The sequence below is a fragment of the Canis lupus genome, chromosome 25, assembly GCF_011100685.1.
Source record: "Canis lupus familiaris isolate Mischka breed German Shepherd chromosome 25, alternate assembly UU_Cfam_GSD_1.0, whole genome shotgun sequence".
Classification (NCBI taxonomy): Eukaryota; Metazoa; Chordata; class Mammalia; order Carnivora; family Canidae; genus Canis; species Canis lupus.
In genome coordinates, this window is record NC_049246.1 from 32606776 (window position 1) to 32626302 (window position 19527).

Below are 19527 nucleotides of genomic sequence, written 5' to 3' on the forward strand. Positions count from 1 at the left end.
AAAGAATAGGCATTTCTGCCCACTTTAAAATCAAATTTTCACTTTGCATCCATTGGGATGTTGTTGCAAAACCAAAGCAAAAAACAAAATAACAAGTGTTGGTGAAGACCTAGAAAAACTGGAACCTTTGTGCACTGGTTATAGGAATGGAAACTGGTGCAGATGCTATGGAAAACAGTATGGTGGCTCCCCTCAAAATTAAATATATGGAATTACCATATGATCTAGAACTTCTACTTCTGTGTGTATATCTAAAAGAGCTAGAGGCACAGATTCAATCAGATATTTGGACACTAATGTTCATAGCAGCATTGTTCACAATAGTCAAAAGGTAGAAACAACCAAAATGCCCATCCACAGCTGAATGGGTAAACAAAATGTGGTTTATCCATACAATGGATCATTCAGTCTCTGAAAGGAGGGAAATTCTGGTACAGGCTATGACATGAATGAACCTTGAACATCATGTTGAGTGAAATAAGCCAGATGATACAAAAAGACACATGTTTATGATTCTACTTACAGGAAGTACCCAGAACTGACAAGTTCCCAGAGACAGAAAGTAGAACAGTGGCAGCCAGGGGCTGGGGGAGGGCTAATGGGGAGTTAGTGTTTAATGAGGACAGAGTTCTAGTTCGGGAAGATGAAAAAGTTTTGGAGATGAAATCGTCAGACTGGTGATAGTTATACAATATGAATGTACTTAATACTGCTGAACTGTACACTCAAAAATGGTTAAAATGATAAATGCTGTTATGTATATTTTACTTAATTAAAAAAAAAGTCTTAAGATATAAAACAAATCAGGTGAAAAGAATTTCTAAGACTTCCCACATCATTCTGAACACGGTGACTGGTCCATGTTATCTTACAGGACGCCATCACTTCTACAGCCAGTGTATGCTGTTTTGAGTTCCTTATGAGGGCGGTGCCAAGTAGTACTAAGGGTTGTAGTCTAGTGACGTCATTTCAGTCTTGAAGACCTACCAAGGGACACCTGGGTGGCTCAGCAGTTTAGTGGCTGCCTTCCGCCCAGGGTGTGATCCTGGAGTCCCAGGATTGAGTCCCACATCGGGATCTCTGCATGGAGCCTGCTTCTCCCTCTGCCTGTGTCTCTGAGTCTCTCTCTCTCTCTGTCTCTCATGAATAAATACTAATAAAATCTTTAAAAAAAAAAAAGAGCTGTAAGATAACTTATATTTCTTTATTTTAAAAAAGATTTATTTATTTATTTATTATTTATTTATTCATTCATTCATTCATTCATTTATTTATGATAGACATAGAGAGAGAGAGAGGCAGACACACATAGGAGGAGGGAGAAGCAGGCTCCATGTTGGGAGCCCGACATGGGACTCGATCCTGGGACTCCAGGATCATGCCCTGGGCCAAAGGCAGGTGCTAAACTCCTGAGCCACCCAGGGATTCCCCCCCTTTTCAAAAAAATATTTATTTATTTATGATAGATGGGGGGGGGGCAGAGACACAGGAGGAGGGAGAAGCACGTATTTCTTTGAAAACAAAACAAAACACCAATATGTCATGCTCATTCTTCAAGATGAAAGTAGGCACAGGTATCCAGGGTCCTCCAATTATTGAGGCAGAGTGCTCTCCCAGTGATTTCTCTGCCTCAGTTTCCCCTCCTCACCAAACCTAGTCCAGCCCATCCACTGATGCCAATGGACACTTCCTGGAACCCACCTACTCAAAAGTAGTCCTTGCATCTTAATTAAGCTTCTAAGATCTGCTCCAACCCTGTGTGCTTTAACCAAACTAAACTGTGCTCCTGGGTTTCCCAGGTCTGCCCCGCAATGTGGTGTTTCCCTTTCCTGAACAGCCCTATTCACATCCTTCAGGGCCTAACACAAATGCTGGTTCTTCAAGGCACCTTTTTTAGATTCCCTGACCAGAGAAGATCTCCTCCCAACCTGTGAACTCCTTTAACTTGTTGATTCTCTCTCTCTTACAGTATTTACTGTTTTTCTATTTTGACTTAAGATAATTTCCTTACATGATATAATTCCTCTGTAGATAAAGTTAAGCTGTAGATAAAACTGTTTTGTAGATAAAGTATATGGATACCTGCTATGGACTGAATATTTGTGGCCTCCTCTAATTCTTATGTTGAAACCCTAACTCTCATGGGCACTGGGTGTTATTCTATATGTTGGCAAATTGAACACCAATAAAAAATAAATTTATAAAAAAAAAAAAGAAAGAGACCCTAACTCTCAATTTGATGATATTTGGAGGTGGGCCTTTGGGAGGTAATTCAGTCATAAGGGTGAAGCCCCCCATGAATAGAATCAGTGCACTTATAAGAAGAGACACAAGAGAGATAGTCTCTCTCTCTCTCTCTCATCCTCCCTTCCCCGCCCTCACACCCCCAAGTGTAGCAAGAAGATGGTCATCTACAAATCAGGAAGTAGGCTCTGGCTCTCACCAGACAGCAAATCTGCTGGCACCTCAATCTTGGACATCTCAGCCTCCATCCAGAACTGCAGAATGAACTGTGAAATCAATGTTTGTTGTTTAAGCCACTCAGTCTGTGATATTCTATCATTAGCAGCTCAAACTGGTTGAGTCAGTATCTCGTTAATACCCATATTTTCCAGAGATCCCGGCCTATGGTCGATGCTGCTGAATGCTGAGTGAAACGTTGAGCAGAAAGTGCGGAGATCCAATGACTTATTTCAGGAGTCACTTGTAGGGTATATACTCAATTTAAATCCTTGGCTGCAAGTATATTTTTAAAAAGCCCAGAATGCTTCATAGCTTTACTTTGTTGGCATTCTGTCACGTCCTTAGGAGAGATTCCTGCCTCCCACCCATCCCCAAGCGACACCACTGTTGGCTTAAAACGATAGCAGTAGGAGCTAAGCTTGAAGCATAGTGGAGGAACCATGCCCATGACTGGCAAAAACAGCAAGTAGCTGCAGTGCAGATGGGCAGCTCGTCTCTGCACTACCCAACTCAGCATATCACAGACTGCTTATAGCTGGGGGTGGGGAGAGACGATTATGCTGTCCCTGCCCTTCCCCGCAAAGAAGTGCTTTGTGATGCAGGTTTGGGGATGGGACGAGTGTTTGGACTCCTTCTCTGTGGAGCTGATATTTCACACCATGGTATGTTCTGTGGGGTGGAGGGATCCGAATTGTAGCCGAGGCCTCAGTGTTCTTCGATCATGATGTTTGGCATTCACTGCGGCCTTACAACATGCTAGGTACCGTGATGGGCGTTCTGCACGTCGCTGGCTCTCCCCACCACCCTCAGAGGGAGGCATTACAGTGAGCTTCAGTTATGGTCCTGGAAACAAAGGCCTATGGCAGTTGAGTGACCTGCTCTGGGTCACAGCAAGGGCCAGCGGGAGAGAGTGACTGTGAGCCAGCCTGGCTGCCGCCAAAGCCCAGTCTTCGTTCTCATCAGCAGGTCACACTCTCGGTCATGAGGGTCAGGACGCTGGCGTCTCCCAGCTTGGTCAAGGAGTGGAAAAAGTGTATTAACATAGAAACCTGTCAAAAATATCGTTCTCAAAATGAATGCTCCAGTGATCCAATATTTTATTTTATTACTGTACCTGCAATTTTGCAAATTGTATGTTTGGCTCTGATTGATCTTTCACACCATAATTAGTTCAAGTGGCTGCTTTAATGCTTTTTTTTTAAAATTTAATTTATTTATTCGTTCATGAGAGAGACAGAGACACAGGCAGAGGGAGAAGCAGGCTCCATGCAGGGAGCCGGACGAGGGACTCGATCCCGGGTCTCCAGGATCACACCCTGGGCTGAAGGCAGGTGCTAAACCGCTGAGCCAGCCGGGCTGCCCTGCTTTAATGCTTTAAGGCCCCTTTAATGTTTTAAGGCACGCAAGGAGAGAAATACACCAGGAGTCCTGCAAACTCTCTTCTGTCTGTTGACTAGAGTCATAAGTGAATCTCATTGCTTCCTGAGAACCAGCGACATTCTGAATGGGCCACCAGAAAGACCAAGGTTCATAGCTTTAAGGAGTAATGTATGAGTGAATGCTTTCATTTGGGTTTTCCTTAATCACCACTCCCACCCTGTCTGCTCCTCTCAGTACTCCCCCAGCACATTCTACGCTGCCGCCAAACTCAGCCACAAACTCCCCTTGCTGTCATCTCTGTGCTTGGCACATGCTGTTCTTTCTATCCACAATACCTTTCCTTATCGGCCTGACCACTGGATATGCGTTCGTCAAGACTCTGGTTGTTCCTGGATTCTGAAGAAAGGCAGATCTGCAGCAGTGTGGGCTCTGATATCAGACAGACCTCTCACTCAAAATGCTGTCCCTGTGACCTTGAGCAACCTCAGTAAGCATCCATCTTCTCATATGTTAACAAGAGGAAGAAGATGAGAAGCCTCAACATAGAGCAGCTGTTGGGATTAAATAATTCATGTGAATTTTTACCATAGTTAGCAGCACGCAGCTAAGCACCCTATGAATGCTGGCTCTGATTGTTGGGTGGGGGCGGCGGGGGGTGGCCTTTCCTGACATTTCTCCCACCCTCAAGTTCAAGAGGCTGCCCCCTGTAGAGGATTTAGGTGCATGTGTGCTGGCTCTAGCAGAGCAGTTAGCAGAGCGGTTACGCTACTTCTTACTGTCAGTTTGTCTTTTTCCTTTAGGTTGTTAAGTACTTCGAAGGAAGGGACTTTGAACTTAAATTCTTCATTTTGAATGCCTGGTACAGCATCTAATATACAGTAGGCATTTAATAGAGGAGTGATTGAACTTTCGTAGTTTATTTATTCCTTTATTTATTACTTCTTACTTAGCATGATCTCAGTTGAGGTTCGCAAGAGATAGGCATTGCAGAAAGCACATTTTATAGCCGAGGACAGAACGAAATACGTTTTCTGAGGTCAACAGCAAATTCCTGACACAATTTGGGTTCAATTGCAGGTGCCCTGACCTTCTCTGTTCAGTGCTCCTTCAGGAAAGGCTCAGGAGCACACCGAGTGAGATCGTGGGTTTTGGAAGTAGCCAGACCTGATTTCAAAATCTACCTCTTCTACTCACCAGCCGTGACCTGGGCCAAGTTACTTTTGGGTCCCAAACACTCATTTTCTCTTCGTCAAGTGCTGTTAACCACAGTACCTTTCCCTCAGGACAGCCCAGTACCAGGTGCACAGTGAGAGCTCAGTACACGGTGGTCCTTACCGTGAGGATGAAACCGAGGTCCTTTGTTCCCGTACAGAAGCCAAATCCCACAGAAGGCATCTTAATGCCCAAACAACCCATCTAATAGAGCAACACAAGCCTGTGAGTGGGTGTTGGTCTGTGCCCCAAACCTGCATCACAGGGCACTTTGCTGTAGAGAAAGGGAAAAGGGGTCGGTATTGCTTCCCCACGGCCTTCCAGCTGCCTACTGCTGAGTTCACTGGTGCAGGAGGTGCCGGCCGCCTGCACTGCAGCATCTTTCACCGTCCAACAACTTAATTTATGCCAGTCACGGACTGTTTCTCCAATATATCTCAAGACAGGCTCTTATTGCTCCATTTTAACTTGGAGAAGGGGGTGGAGGGTGGAAATCATTTGTCAGGGATACGGGAGAATGAGACATCATACATTCTCCAGTAAAGAGGGTGAAGCCCTCTGTTTTGCTGTCATGCTGCAGCCAACGATTCAAAGTGAATCTAGGCCCTGTAAAAGGCTCCAAAAATCAAAGTCACTGGTTCTCTGACCTTTTTAAAAAGATGTTTTGGTCATGATTTGCTCGGCTCCTAGTAAGTACCAGGCTTGGTGGAGAATTCAGAAGTGACAGAGACAAACTGTATAACCCTCAAGTAAATCTCTGCAAAAAAAGAAAATGAGATGAGTAAGGAAATTATTCTAAGACACAATGGAAGGCTGTGGGGGCCGAGTTACTGCAATTCAGAGGAGAGAAAGGAGCAGACATTTGAATTCAGTCTTGAAAGATGGGGAAAGGCAGTGCAGGGAAGAACAGTGTTGGTGATGGCTAAACAGAGAAAGTCAGACCACAGAGCTCAGTCTAGGGGTGGCAAAGGGAGGTTGGGGGCAGCTTATGGGAGGGGGTGACAGAAGGCAACGAAAGGCCAAGGACAAGGTTGCAGAGCAGGGGCTGATGACAATGCCAGATCTGTGTTCCAGTGTCCTTTGGCAACAGCGGGTGGATGGGCTGAGGTTGGGGGTAAACCGAGGCAGAGGGATCTTTGGATACTTGTGTTTTGTCTTGTTTTGTTTTTTAGTGAGCTCTATGTCCAACACAGAGCTTGAACTCATGACTCTGAAATCAAGAGTTGCGTGCTCTACAGATGGAGCCAGCCAGTTGCCCCTGGATAAGTGTTTTGTTTGAAGCATCAGAGGACCAGGGGTGCCTGTTCTCCCACAAGTGGTTTCTACTCAGGTGTCGAGTCAGCTTCATAACTTCACCATTGGGTCTTCTGTTAAATTGTCTGGATGCTAATTCTAATATCAAAATCCAGATACGGAAAGCTATTAGGGAAGTGATGAAAAACCATACAATGGCTAAGTCGTGGGTCCTCTGCCTGGAGTAATTGAAGCAAGAGACACCAAGCCAGATAATGACATCACCTGATGAAAAAGCCTGTTTAAGTGTCCCCCTCCCCCGTTTTCCCTTGATGCATGGGCTGCAAAAACTATGTATAATGAAGCCTAAAGGGGCCTTGATAAAGAACAACCCTTGGATAATATCCAGCACCGTTTCCTAAAGAGGGTCACTTTCCTATACTGCGGGGTTGAGGAAGGTGTTTTGAGACAGGGCAAGAGGGGCAAGCCAGTTCCACATTAGAGGCAGGTCAAGCAACATTAGAACTTGAGCCTAAGAGCCCACGGAGTTGACTGAGTGGACCCTCATATTCTGTTCCTGGGATGGATGGACAGAGACATACATTCAGAAGAAGTGGTGCTTTCTTTAGAGGAAAACAGCTAGAGCTGGCCAGCTGGAGGATGAAGTTTTCATTTGGTTTGTAAGCCAGGAAGAGATATTATAACCTCCCACTGCTACTTAAACTGGCTTGGAATCATATGCTAGTCTAGCTCTTTGTATTTATGACCAAGAGAGAATGGGGCCACAGGTATCAGAGTGAAGAGAAGGATTCTGAAAATCCAGGGTGAAAGAGGAAGGAAGAGGTGGGCAGGGATCCCTGAGAACATGCTGGCATGACTGGGGGTCCTTCGGATGGTCTCAGGAGTTCCTGTCTTTTGCTTACTGTGCCATGGCCCCTGTGGAACAATTTTACGCATCAGAATTATAATGATGTTGAGATGTAAGTGATGAGGAGTACGCTGTGTAAGTGTTCTTAATGAGCTTTACGGATTCAGAAGAAGAAACAGATTTATTTACTAAGGCAGGCTGGTGGCAAAAATAATGCATAAACCAATTAAGTACTTGGTTAGAAGCTAACTTTTACGTGAGAAATTTATTTAAAGCAATAACAGCTCTAGTGCATGCCAGGCAGTCAATAACAATTATCAGCGATATTCAAATTGTATCTCTTACACTGGATGTAAAAGTCTTCTAAAATTTGGTGGAGCAACTTTCAGCTTGGAGAGTTCTTAAAAATAAACTGGAAAATCACTCGCTGTTATCATCTAAATTAAGTAGCACTGAAAAAGCCACTCTCCTCCTATCTCCGAAATGTCCCTTATTTCACAAATGCCTGGAATTCTACTGCTAACACTTTAGTCTTTTGGGGTGACTCTCTAGGAATCCTGGTTTTTGAAAGCAAATAACCTCTCTGAGGAAGAGATGCATCTATCGCTGACCCGTGTAAGCCGGAATTCATCCTGCAGTATACTCACTTCACCACTAGATGTTGGTCTTGTCATTTTGAGAGCTTCAAAATGTTGTTTTGACCTTCAGAAATCACGTTAAAAGTACTTTTTAAGGTATAGAAAATGCCTTCTTTAAAAGATCCAATTAATGTTCTATTAAGACTTGTTCTTAATAGATAGCATATATATAAACCAATAGAGAACTGTATGGAAATTAACCCAATAGATTGAAGCCAAGGCTTTCCTGTCTATTGCTCCCTAAAGCTGTATTTAAATCTTTCATTCAGTATGCTGTGCATGTCATTGGATGGTCTGCTGTGGGTTTAAGAGAATCTGGGTCCTCCCGAGTCTTGTGGGTTTGCCTGGAAGCTAATACCTTCTGACTTATCAGCATGGGGTTCTCAATGAGCTAATTGGCACTTAAGTTATCTGAATTAAATTGCTCTCAGTTCATTTAATAAGCCTGCCTTTTGAATTTTTTCCTGCTTCCTTTTAGCAACCAAGTTGAACTAAGAAAATAAGTGAACTGTAAAATGGACCTGTTCCTCGCTTCCTGTTGGCCTGAATGTTTACTCCATCAGGATCACGTCTGAGCAATTATATCTGTGTAACTCTGGGAAGGCTTAGCAAACTGAGGGAAAGCTGAGAAAATTTTAATGGTCCAGTTTGGAGGAAGAGAACGTAAATTATTCAGAAACCTCGGTTTGCTGAGATCTATCAGAAGATGATAGATAGGATTATAGCTAGGAAACTGGTGCTGATGTCTTATAGCCAACACAAAAATGATATGATAGAGAGTACACAAAATAACACTAAACCCTTACCTAAAAAGGAACCAAAACATCAAGATATTTGTATTAATGATCCTTTTGGGACTCAAGATCAAGACTTTGAAGATAAAATAAGCCAACTGAGAAACTGCCAAAAGTTATTGTCTACCTATTGTCTACCTATGACTACCCAAATAATGCAATAGTTTACATATATTATCTTCCTTCTACTCCCAACACATATGTAGCCATATACTTGACTCTATGTACAGGTAAGAAAATTAAAACTCAATAAAGTTACTTGTTCAAGACCCTCCATTCAGTGAGGTGTGAAACTGGGATGGGAATGCAAGACTTCAGACTTAATATCCAGGGTCTTTTTCCCACCTTGCAACTAAGTGGGAATTTTCATTGAGGAAATGATGCAGCTGGGAGGGAATGCAAAGCCTCTAACAGCTGCCTGAGTGGGCTGGTGGAAATGGGGTACTGATGGGCGACACTGGCTACTTTGCAGTGACTAAATGTAGACTTCAGTGACTCTAACTTTCTATTAGAAAAAAAAAATGAGGTTTACAAATTTTAAAACAGAAGAGAGAGAAAAGGGAAACTAAAAAAAAAAAAAAAAAAAAAAAAAAAGCCCAACCAATCCAAATGGAGGCAGAACAAGAGAAAAAATAAGCATAGGAAAAGCAAGGCAAACAGAAAGCATAAAATAACATGGTAGAAATAAATACAGTATGTTGGTAATTATGATAAATGTGAATTCATGTAACAATTAAAAGCTAAAGATCACCAGACTGAATGAAAAGGAAAAAAATCTAGCTATCTGCTATTTATAATAGATTACTTAGGAGTAAAGATTATAAATATATAATGGAAAAAGCAACTATTTACCAGAAAGATGTGACAATTTTACAGCTGCATGAACCCATCTATCCACCCTTCTATCTATCATCTATCTACCTACCTGATTACAGTAATGTAAAGATAATTTAATGCTAGAAAACCTGTTACTGAATCAAGGAAAAGAACATATGATTGTAGGGGTGCCTGGGTGGCTCAGTCAATAAAATGTCCAACTCCTGATTTCAGCTCAGGTCATGGTTTCAGGGTTGTGAGATCGAGCCCTACATCAGGCTCCATGCCTAGCTCTCTCTCCTTCTGCCCTTCCTCCCTTCTGCCCATTCCTGCATGTGCGCACTCTCTCTTTAAAAAAAAAAAATTAAAAAAACATGACTGTATTTATTAGTGACCACTGTCTATATTATTATAGATATATACAGATTGCTTATAGTGAATCTCAGTAGTATACAAAGGAGTAATACTAAACTCAGTCTACTGGTTGCCACTGGGAGAGAAAGATGAGGAGTCTGAGGAAAGCTAGGTAGAGGTCTTTGTGCTCATAATTTTTTATTGTAAAATCCTAGGAAAATCTGTCAAAATTGATAATACTTGACAGATGAGCAAGAGATAGATGGTGTTTAATGTTCTTTATAAGTCTCTGCAAGCTGTAATGCAAAAAGTTTTTCCAGGAGCTGGTTATGCCTGCTTAGAATTTTTTTCAATAAAAATCTGTTATTCATTTTTTAAAAGGCACATTACCATTGTGCAATCCTGAAAGAAACAGATTGTGAACAGGTACGACTTTAAAATATGGGTAGAAAATATGGCCCATGAAATATACACACACCCACAGAGACACACATATTTTTAGGTCTTTGATACTTACTGCTTAAAAAAAAAAAACTTATTTATTAGAGAGAAAGAATGAGAGCACCCAAGGGAGCACGAGCTGGGGGAGGACAGAGAGAGAGGGAGAAGCAGATTCCCCACTGAGCAATGAGCCCTTTGTGGGGCTTGACCTGAGGCTCAATGTGGGGCTCCATGTTGGGCTGGATTCCAGGACCCTGAGATCATGACCTGAGCCAAAGGCAGACATGTAACCAGTAACCACCAACTGAGCCACCAGGTTCCCCACTGCTTTTGATTATCAACTTATCTGACATCAGTGTTTAGACTGGGCTGGTGGAAATGTGGATAGAACTGATTTAAACATTTTGTGTGTAATTTTTTTCTACATATGAGATGTAAAAACTGAATAATAAAGCTATCTGATTCAAGATAAGAACTGAACATATTCATCCTCTCTGCTGAGACACCATTAGCATGATAATTAAGAAATGAAGAATTACATAATCTCAGAACAGTTTACAGGACTCATTAGGGAAGGAGAGTTTAACACAGCTGGGAAAGTCAATTGCAAGTGAAAGGGTTGTGACCAACCCCTGAATTTGCATGGAGCCCCCCCAAACTTCCCACAGTCAGGTGGCTGCTGCCCTGCCCACTGTGAGAGGCCCCCTTGCAGAGACTGCAGATAAAACAGGAATGGGGGAAGACACAGAACCCTGAGAGTGATGGGCAGTCTTCTGGAATGTTTGACCTGTTCCATGATCCCTAACTCCCTGTTACCTGCCTCAAGCAGGACTGTGGGCATTAAGGCATGTGGACCACTTCCCTTCCCCTAGCTTCATCCCATTACATAAATACTAAGGGAAAAGAACATTTTTCTGAAGAAATTGACCAAAAGAATTGTGTAGGAAGAACTACAGAAGTGTGGGAATTAGCACCTCAGAATAAAATCTTCCACATTTTCGGTGGTAATGGTGCTAAGCAACTTATAAAGGCCAAATCCCATCCTGTCACAAAAATCATTCAGCAACCCCCACCCAGATTCACAGGTCTCTCAGGGAGCTTCTCCATTTTATTAGTTTTAAGTATGAATATGCAATCATGGATTGCTCAAAGCAGACCTTTGAAGAAAGCCTGTGATAAAAGAAAGCCAAGGAAATGGAAAAAATCTAATCTAACCCTGAAGGAAACAAGTAATCCAGTAAAACTGAAGTCAACTTCTGTTTTAACCTCATTACTGTTCATAAAGAAATTGAAGACTAATTATTCCTATAAAACAATAATCAGATACTGTGATAAAGAAGACATAATAGGAGGGCTCCTGGGTGGCTCTGGTGGTTAAGTGTTGGACTCTTGGTTTCAGCTCCAGTCAAGATCTCAGGGTTGTGAGATCCAGCCCCTGCTGGAGCTCTGTAGTTAGCAGTGGAGTCTGTTGGAGGGTCTTTCCCCTCTCCCTCCCCCTCTGCTCCTCCCTCTCTGCTCTTCCTCCACTACTCTTCCTACATTTACTCCTCCCTCTCTACTCTTCCCTGCCTCTCCTCCCTCTCTGCTCCTCCTCCTGCTCAAGCTCCTGGGCATACATACGCTTGCTCTCTCTCTAAAATAAATTTTAAAAAAATTTTTAAAGAAGAGAGAATAAGAAAGAGCTCTTAGAAATGCAAGTGAATATACAAATAAATTAGTGAAAATATAAATAAATTACTTGGAAGATGTTTTGTTTTCTGAAATCTACATACCCAGGGAAAGTGTCATTGCGGTGAGAGGGCAAACCAAGACACTTTCAGACATGCAGGGATTCAGGAAGTTTACCTCCTGCTGATTCTTACTTGAAGTTGAGTTTTACAAAAACAAAATTTTAAGTAGGGGAAGAGGAAAACATGTGATCCAGGAATGGATGCAAACCAGGACTGAAAATAAAGGAAACCTCAGGATGCCTGGATGCGTGGAGGACAGTCAAGTCCACCTACAGCAAGAGCCTGAAGCTGAAGCAGGCTTTGAGACAAAAGACTTCTTGTCCCAGGTACTATAATAAGGGAGCTGGACAAATTGACAGTATGAAAAGCCAAGACTGAAGGAAAACAGAGAAATGAGAAACTCCAAAGAGGATGGAGAAGATGGTCAAGAAAGGAAATGGAGCATAGTTCTTTCCTCTGCAGCAAGCAGTATTTACATAGTTTTTTATTTTTTTTTTTTTTTTTTTTTATTTTTTTAATTTACGTAGTTCTAAGAAGCCAAATGCCACAGGTTGGTTTTTGGAATCATTATAGACAAAGCATAGAAGACTATTTTTGGTTAATATGGGACATAGGATAAAGTTTCCAGCCTTAACAACATTAAAGTAAACGTACAGATCGCAAAGTTGGGGAGAAAGGGAGAGAGAACCAAAGTGAAGAGAAGAGACTTTGATGTTAATATTCTCAGCCTAAAAAAGTGGAGCTCTTCCTCATTGCTATCTGATAAACCAGTAGAGGTTTAAATGTATTATTCAAACTTACAAATGTAGCCAGTTGAAGAACTAAAAAGTGTACTAAGAAAGATACACATTCTCATTTACAGTTGAGTCTCAAATTAGCAAATCAAGGAATAGGAGCAAAAATAAATGATGTACAGGTATGGCAGTAAATACTTTGTCAGGGAGCAGAAACATTCCAAATATTGCTGAAAATTTTATATTGGGGAATGTCCTTAGAACAACGTGAATAAATCCCATTATTTTGAAAATTATCATTAGTGGCCCATTTTTATCTGTTGCTTTTTGGAAATGGCCAAAAGTCACTGAGAATCCAAACTAGAAATAAAGTCATAGATAAAACTGGGTATCCTTGTAAGAAGAGTGTGATATAACTAGAAAGTAAAGGCAGCTGGTTTCTTTGTGTAGCTTATATACTGTCTCTAAATCAACAACAACAAAATGTCAAGCAATGAGAATATAGCTATAATAGGTACACAGGCTTCCAAAGGAATACTGGGGTGACAGCCCTTTAATATGTGATCTTCTGACTCCTTGTTTTATTTCATTATGCTATTCAAATATGAGGTACACATTTGGAAAAAGAATATTCAATACATCCTAAACTTAAACTGGAATTTATGAATTTAGTTCTTTGTATTCAGTTGAGAGGTAGACAAAAGCAGCCATCTCTGTAGTGTTTGCAGAAAGACTGAGAATTAATTGCTTGTCTATTTCCTCTCTCATACTCCTGGATGCATTATAACCAAATTGTTCCACTTTCTAGGGTTGATAATCTGCTGGAAAATCCAACTTAGTCTACCGATGAAAAGCAATAGAAAGAAATTGGGTAAATTCTTCTGTGTAAAAGAGAATGCTGTGGAGCTCCATTAACTGTTTTCAGTTCTGACCATAGAACAGACACCTGGTTGTGAAGGATAAAATCTACAACCTTGACCTTGAAATGTGAACCATTGGGACTCACTGTCTGTAGAAGGCTCTGTCCAGTCCTGACTAGGCTGAGCTCCATGCTGGTTCAGTTGACTTTCTGGGCCACTTTGCCAATGTGGAGGGACAGGGAAATAGCCCCATTCTTCCCCTCACTCTCTCAAAGAGTTTGATCATTTCCTTCTGCCTCCAAGCAAGCAGAGTAAACATAATGAAAGAACATTCATTTATTCTAACATGTATGTATGTATGTATGTATGTATGTATGTATGTATTGTATTTGTGGCATTTTAAAACAGTTTCACTGAGATATAATTTATATATAATAAAAGTCCCCTGTTTAAAATGTTAAATTTAATAGTTTTGAGTGTGTTATGTACTTATGCAACCATCACCACAGTCTAGGAGTAGAATTGCTGGATCGTACGATAGCTCTGTTCAATATTTTGAGAAACTGCCAAACTGTTTTCCAAGGTAGCTGCACCATTTAGCATTCCTTCTAACAATATTTGAAGGTTCCAATTTCTCCACATTCTTGCTAACACTTGTTAGTGTATGTCCTTTTTATTGTATTCATTCTGATAATAGCTCATTGTGGTTTTGATTTGCATTTTGCTAAAGTCCAATAATGTTGAACATCTTTTCATGTGTTTGTCAACCATTCATTTATCTTCTTTGGGGAAATGTCTGCTCAAATCTTTTGCCCAAGGCAGTGTTCTTTTTTCTTTTCATTTTTTTTTCCAAGGCAGTATTCTTCAAACACTTTTTGTTCACACAGTCCCTAGAAAAATTTTGGAAATCTACGTAATGTTTCTCTTGATTTTATTTATTTATTTATTAAAAAAAATTTTTTTTTATTTACTTATGATAGTCACAGAGAGAGAGAGAGAGGCAGAGACACAGGCAGAGGGAGAAGCAGGCTCCATGCACCGGGAGCCCGACGTGGGATTGGATCCCGGGTCTCCAGGATCGCGCCCTGGGCCAAAGGCAGGCGCCAAACCGCTGAGCCACCCAGGGATCCCGTTTCTCTTGATTTTAATTGATATCTACAACTTTTCATTGTAAGTGTAAATAGTTGCAAAAGTTGTAACTTCCAATGTATCTTAAACATAGATATTTCAAAATAAAATTAAGTTACCCATTTAAACCTATCAAATGGAATCTGAATACAATATCAACGCGTTACTCATCACCACTCATTTAAAAAAGGCATGAATAAGCTCTTCTTTACCCTTTACCAATTTTGTAACTCATTTTTCTCTTTGAACTTTTATTTCCATTACTCTTTTCCACATTATTTTATCCCCATATAGTATATTTTATGCTTGTAAATCTTGTTATAGATTTATATATCTATATATTATATATAGAATCTTACATATGTAATTATGATTCTATCATTCAGGGTGCCTGGGTAGCTCAGTTGGTTAAGCAACTGCCTTTGGCTCGGGTCATGATCCTAGGGTCCTGGGATTCAGCCCTGAGTTGGGCTCCCTGCTGAACAGGGAGCCTGCTTCTCCTTCTCCCTCTTCCTGCTGCTCCCCCTGTTTGTGCTCTCTCTCTTCATCAAATGATTAAATACAAGTCTTTAAAAATATATAATTCTATCATTCTTTTCTGCCGTATGAATAAGTATAAGCATATAAATTAAATGTTTTATTTCATATAATTATAAGTATCTAAGTATTATATAATTTCCTGGGTTGATTTATAAGTACTATTAGTACACAATTGTTCAAAGCATGGATAGCTTATAAATTAATAAGTAATCATTAAAATAAAGAATAAGCTTTTATTCATAGTGGATATTTTAATCCATATATGCATGAATTAATACTACTGATTACTAAAATAAATAATAAAGTGATTTTATTCTTTCTTTTTAAAAAATACACACATGTGTGTGGGGGGCACACATACACACATATATAAAATACAAAATTGCTGAGAAATCTTGTTTACCTAAATAAGTATAAAGTATACAAGTATATACACAAGTATGTGAGCATAAGTATACAGGAATAGAAGTTTTTAGGTTATTTTATATCGTTTCAGCAATGTCAGTTAATATTTGGAATCTTTCCAAATTTTAGGCCAAAAGCACATATTGACCTATTATGAAAAATATTCTAATGATCTATCATTGAATCAATTAAGTTCTTCCTGAATTTTGTTAAAAGCAAAGACTTGGAAAGCAACTAACTTGCATATGAGTTTATCTCTGGTTGATTAAAGTAATTTCTTCACTTCATTTCTGGGAAGTATACCAAAAGAGGCTTCACCAAGTCTCTTGATAACAGTCAACGAAATAACTATGAATTACACCTGTTTATTTTTCACTCAGAGGCACATTATTTAACCCATCATACTTAGAAAGGGTTGGAATAAGAATACTTTTCATTTCAATACATCTTTATCAATACTATGTTGAAAATAAAATTATTTTATCATCCTATGCGATTTAAATGCATTTTTGTCAAAATCTTATTGCTGCAGATTCAGCTTATTCATTTTTTGGTGAAAGTGGGGAAAGAGAATTAGTACAAGTTTGCAAGTAAATAGATTTTACAAAAGACTGCATGCACATGGCCATCAGGGATCTGCAGATATATTCCCTTAGTTCTGTCTATGCCTGTGAACCTCTTGGAAAGTCCTCCAACCCCTCCAGGGGAAGATGTGGCCCAGTTTGAGACAGTTGTGCTCAGCAACAGAGCTAAATCTCAGATCAGATACCTCAACCTCAATGCTAGCACTTTTTCTGCTCTTTTACATGGTTTCCCAAAACTATGTGGACTTTCAAAACTATGTGCAGAACATCATGTACAAAACATTTAGTTATCTGGAAAAAGATGATACTAGTGGTGTTAGATGGTTTCCCCCTCTTTTTTGAAGCAACAGCAGGTTATGCATCATCTAGGACGGCTACCAGAGTGATACCCAGAGATTGCATGTCTTCTCTCTAACCTCAGACTGCACACTCTACTATTCCCTGAGCTTTGAGTTCAAATCCTGAGGTTCCTTTCTTCAAAAGGAAACTAGCAGTACACAAATTTGAGGAGGAGATAAAGAACCAAAGACTTGAGAAAGAAGTAATGAGAGACAGAAAACATGGGATCTATTTTTCATGTGGAGTTTTGAGTCCTAGGAGAGAAATGTAAATGGACCTAGTATCTGCTCTGTTTCAACTATTGATTTGGAAGCAACTGTAGGAGAAGCGTCTGCTTTTTTCTCCTTTCTTTTATTAACAGTCCATGAAAAGAAAAGACCAGAAGTGAGAAAACAGTGAATTCTATTGTGTTAGGCGAATGGGAACCAATTCAACTGATAAAAATATTGACAGTTGTTCAGTGACTTATTATTAGCTCTATTCTGTTCTATTATATTCTCTATTAGCGTTCATTTGTTCTGGAAAGATGAGTTTAATAAAGTTAAATAAAGTTTGCAAATAAAGCAAACACATATTCCTCCAAAACTTCAGTTAGTAACCCTGTCTTTCCTCCCTCAAACATCTTATTCTGCCAGCATTTCCTTGTATTCTATCTTTGGCTCATATCTGAACTAAGGTATTAGCAGGTCCTAGTTTGGGGAGTAATGTTATGCTATTCATGACCACAGTAAGATGTGAATGCTCCCCAGTCCTAGCTTATCCAGCGCTTTTCACCTCTGGGTATTTTAGAATCAGAGATTCTCAGGTTGGCAGAGGATCTGAGAGGCTATCTAGGGTCAAGGCCAGCTCAGAAGTGGAGTGATTCCCTTTTGAACTGCTATTGCTTTGCACCTTGAGCAGTTTCTTTCACCTTTGGACAGCTCTGGATTTTATTTAGAGCTGAGCTTTCCACCCATCTGCACATTTAAGTGTTAGACAGAGTTGTGTGCCTTATTCAAGTAATATTTCTAGACTAGGGAATTGATTTGGAAGAAATTTTTAATTTGGATAACTTTTATAGCAAGTATTAAGTAACGTATGGGCAAAAACTTTTTTGGCATAAGAAAAATAAAACACTTTGCAAATTGAAATATCTCAGACCTATTCAAAAGCATATCTGTTATTCTAATGTGATTTGGTAGTGCAGTTAATTAAATTTGTCGGATAAAGTGATCCTGAAAGGTGAGGGGAATCTGGTTTAGTGTGTGATTTTCTCTTCCAGACAATATAATAATAAAAGGAACTGCTAGTTAGTAATAAGGCATTAAGTCTGGATCTGGAGAGAGATGTTCAAGAGCAGTTCAGTTTTACGAATTATTTCAGTGATAGATGTCTGTTTTTGGAATTTGCTAATAAAGCAAAGTGTTGACTTATTTGGTTTGTGTCTATTGTGTTTTGTCTAGATGACCATTATAATTACTTAAATTACATGATTTAAGCACCCTTGACCCTGATTATGGCAGCATTTTCTTGCATCAGTATGCAAATTTATACTTCATAGGAAGAAAAAAGAGTGAGAGCGTTTATTTGCATAGCACCTCTGAAGAACATCCTTGCACTTTGGTCATTGCAGAAGTGAGAGAATTACAACAGACTTTGACCGGGCTGACTTTGACCTTGACCTGGCTTTGAGACCTTGACCAGCATTCTTGAATTGTCTGAACCTCATTCTCATCTTTATAGAATGAAAATAATACTTCCTTCATTAGAGTTCTGCGAGGGTTAATGACACACAATAGCTGAACTCTTTAGGCATACAGTTTAGTCTCTATTTTATTTTATTTTTTTAAAGATTTATTTATTTATGATAGACAGAGAGAGAGAGAGAGAGAGAGAGAGAGGCAGAGGCACAGGAGGAGGGAGAGGCAGGCTCCATCCTGGGAGCCGGATGTAGGGACTCGATTCTGGGACTCCAGGATTGCGCCCTGGGCCAAAGGCAGGCGTTAAACCACTGAGCCACCCAGGGATCCCCTAGTCTCTAGTTTAAATGCTAGTGTCCAAATGTTTAAAATGAGGGTGATTATAACAGCCAACTCATCGGAACTTTGTGATGGTTAAGTGAAATTATCCAAGTAAACGATTTTACATGGTACCTGACACAAAGCAATTATTATTAATATTGCACACAATTATTCATACAAAATGCAAGTTTTCCTTTTCCTTTGGCTCTTACATTATAGGATTATGATCTCATTTTATATAAGTTCTCCTCAGGTTTGGTTACCTGATAGGCAGGTAATTCTAACATTTGCTTCTTCTCTAGTTACTCTTCCATTTGTTCCTTTCCTGATTGGTGAGCCCCCTCCTCCAGTATGTAAGAGCTGAGAAGCTCAGACTAACTAACGCCTGTCGATGCACAGAATTTCCTTGGCCAAAGTTCAGTTGGGAGAAGACAACCCAAAATAAGGCTTTGGGATTCTTCCCTGATTTAAATCTATCCTGGTCATTGCAGGTTTAATTTGTTTTAACTAATATGGGTTATATCCCAGTTAAATCATACCATGGGAGTAGAGGCTTTGCTTTAGGCATGGTGAACTTAAAGCCTATGAAAAATATTTTGTTGCAATTTCTGGCTTATTCTCTGACCATCCACCTTATCCTCATGGCACTTACTGTCTTTTCCCCCATCCTACCCTATGCTGACTGCTCAAAGTCTTCAAGCTTTCTCTCTGTCTCTGTCTCTTTCTTCTTTCAAAAGCTATTACCAATCTCAGGTACAATCTTCGGTACAAAGGATTAACATCAGGCTTTAACTCTTACCTCTTCCATTGATATTGGCCTTTAACAATGATTAGAGCTAATGAGATGGGGCTTTAATATTAGTAGCCATCCACAGATATCCAATCTGAAGGTAAGAAGCAACAAATCTTCCCTATCTTTTTGGAATGGCACCAAGAGCGGATCTGAAAAGGGATAGGCCTGGGACATAGGAGACTGTGAGATTTAAAGAGAAAATTCTCATTGAATTT